The sequence below is a fragment of the Diceros bicornis genome, chromosome 19 (genome assembly GCF_020826845.1).
Source record: "Diceros bicornis minor isolate mBicDic1 chromosome 19, mDicBic1.mat.cur, whole genome shotgun sequence".
In the NCBI taxonomy this organism is placed as follows: Eukaryota; Metazoa; Chordata; class Mammalia; order Perissodactyla; family Rhinocerotidae; genus Diceros; species Diceros bicornis.
Window position 1 is genome coordinate 44654441 of NC_080758.1, and position 2932 is coordinate 44657372.

Sequence of the window (2932 nt, forward strand, 5' to 3'; positions counted from 1 at the left end):
ATCAAACCCCCCTTGTCTCAACTCCTTGAGGAAGGCAAGTTAAGGGTGAGTCCAGCCTTGGGCAATGAAGTCAACCAAGCCAGCTGATCCCTTCTTTCCTTCTGGTGTGAAAAGCCAGGTTGCTCTTCCCACAATGAAGAACCCAGGCTTTGAAGCCGGACTACCTGGATTTGTAACCCCCTTTTGCTACTTCCTAGCTGTGCGATATCAGACAAGTTACTTAATTAACCTCTCTGAGCCTGAGTCACTGCATCAATAAAATAGCTATGATAACAGTGACCGCTTCACAGCATCATTAGAGTCAGCTGAGGTAAAACACGTGATGTTCTCAGCACAGTGACCAGCACGCTGTCACTACGAGTTACCTGATTCCTGCTGCTATTATTGTATTCTTAACCATAGATATAATAATAAGTACCTTACAATGGCTCATGAGCTGAGAAGTAGAGACCTATACAGGTTTTCACAAATGAATACAATTTGGGGAAAAAACTAATGAGAAATTTCTGGTTCTTTGTGTACCATCCATTTCTCCCCCATCCCATATTGGAAAATAAAAGGATCTTTTAAAAACATATTTGAATGGTGTTTTAGCCCATCTGAACAGCTAAGACACGATTGCCCTATTCTGGTTTCCGCTGTTTTCCAGCTGCGGTGTTTTTCTCATTGATCAGAGAGATATCCCTGAGGTCTGGCAAAGGAAGCTTTCAATTGCTCTGGATGGACCGATTTTGGGCTTAGCTGCTCAAGCATATAATTGGGTGAGAGAGAGAGAGAGAATGAATCACTTTGAGATTGCTTTGAGATAAATATATAATCAGACCTCCCCCTTCCTGACCAGACCTAAAAGATCCCCCTGGCTGGGCTCCCAGAAGCTCTGGGGAAAGAGTCACTGTATTTTCCTGATCTTTATCAAAATAATAATAAGAGCGACAGTAACAATCACTGTCCTGTATCATATGTGCTTGCTGTAGATTGAATTTCCCCAGAAGGAGACCCCGAGTCAAGGATTCTAGTTGATCTACTTTATTTGAGGGAATCCTGCAAGCAGCAGGAAGGGGAAAGTGAGACGGAGAGTGGAAGTCAGCCGATAAAGGATGTGTTAGTAAGCAGGGTACCAGTGGGGCACCTGGGGCTTAATCCCCTGGGAATGGTGGGGGCCAGTGCAGAACACACTCCAGCAGCATCTCGTTCAGGGCGTGAGGGCGCTGAGGAGGCCATCAGTCACTGGGTGAGGGCTGCTCCTGGGAGGTATTCATTCTGGCCATCCCCAGTGCAGGCAGCCGGAGGAAGTCCTGGGGCAAAGAGTCACAAACAATAGTCGGGAGTCAGGCCTTCTGGAAGGGGATGTTAGGGGGGCAGGGGCACACCAGCACCCAAATAAAAGACAACCCCAAAATATGATGATTCCCCATTTCCCCCACTCAAAAGATCCAAAGGTTTTGTGACATAATTGAATAGATAATCTTTTTATAAAGTAGATGAAATAGCTAAATATCTATTTGTAACAATTAATTTATCACTTACCATACATGCCTGCAATCACATATTATATGTAATGATATATTAGTTTAGAAGAGTTGCTTTCTTCACCTTCGTTCCATGACTCAATTTCATGCCAGCTCTTCCAACTCATCTTTGCTCTCAGGGTCTTTGTCATCATCAAAGCCACCTTTTGAGTCATCTGAGTTTTCTGAGCACATCTTCTTCCCTCCCCTCTTGGTTCTCGGCGATACAGCATTTTTGGAATCTGGAGGATGCTTTCAACAGAATTTTTATCCCAAGCTTGAAGTACCTATTTGCATAACATTAGGGCAGCTGGTTGTTCCATTCATCCTGGAGGTGCCACTGCGTGATCTCCATAATGTAACCACTGACTGTGTGGCTTTCTTAAGTGTCCTTAAAAGACTTATTCACATGCATATTGCAAAGCTATAATGCCATACCCTGGGGAATTGGTTCCAAATCTGGGTTCAACTTCCCAGCCTCCTTTTAGCAATTCCTTCAGATAACCTTAGTATACGGCCAAAAGGATCACCAGTGGAGGTTGTTTCAGGTAACGCATCTCACTCAAACAGCACTTGGTTGTTCAAAATAAAATGAGAGCATCGCACAACGTGAAAGACGGTGTGAAGGCTTTCTTGAAAATGAAGAGCCACTTATCCCAGGGATCATCTGGGGAGTGGGGACCTTTAGCGTGTATCTAAATATAGTGGTTTTGGCAGTTACACGCATAAACTCACCTAATCCTCACTACCACCCCATGGGGTAGGTTGTCTTATCATTCCCATTTTACAGATGGAGAAACTGAGGCTCTGAGCAGCTCAAGGAGCAGTACAGTGACAGTGGAGGATGTGACTCCAGGATGTGCACACCCTCCCCCTCGCCATACTGCCACCCCTGACAGGCAAGGGCTGTGCGCATGGGTGTAGCTGGTAGATTCCCTCACCAACCAGGAGATCCTGAGGGGAGAAAAGCCCCAGAAGACCCAGCAGCTGGCTAGGTCTTCTCTCTACTCTCCCAGCTTTCCTGAACTATGGAAGCAAGGGGCAACCCCCACCACTCTGGCTGAAACTTCTACAAAGAAATGCAAGGACTTTTTTGCATGCAGGGATCTGGGGATCCTTCCAAGACTATTTCAAATGGGTGCGCAAATGTCTGCTAGGGTTTTAAAAACAAGACAAAACAGAAAAACCTCGACTCCTCCTTTCTTTTCTCTCCTGCTAATCAGACAATCACACTTGGGACATTTGCTAACTGATAGAGCAGAAGAACTGGAGAGGACAATAAGGGAGAGATGGGATTCAGCATTGTATCACAGGAAGACTGTGGGCTTTGGAGGCCAGCACGGCTGAGTTCTCCGCCTTCTAGTGCTCTTAGCCTCAGTTTCACCATCTGGAAAATGGGTTCTGATCCTTACCTTGAAGAGCAC

At 45.6% G+C, this 2932-nt stretch overlaps 1 long non-coding RNA gene across 1 annotated transcript; it reads right to left on the minus strand.

The window, feature by feature from the left end:
• Positions 1–1010: 1010 nt before the first annotated feature.
• On the minus strand, positions 1011–1849 carry LOC131418162 (uncharacterized). The gene is made up of 2 exons (XR_009222863.1): positions 1528–1849; positions 1011–1295 (listed from the first exon to the last, which is right to left on the minus strand). It is a non-coding gene; the product is annotated as an uncharacterized LOC131418162 (long non-coding RNA).
• Between the last annotated feature and the right edge of the window lie 1083 nt (positions 1850–2932).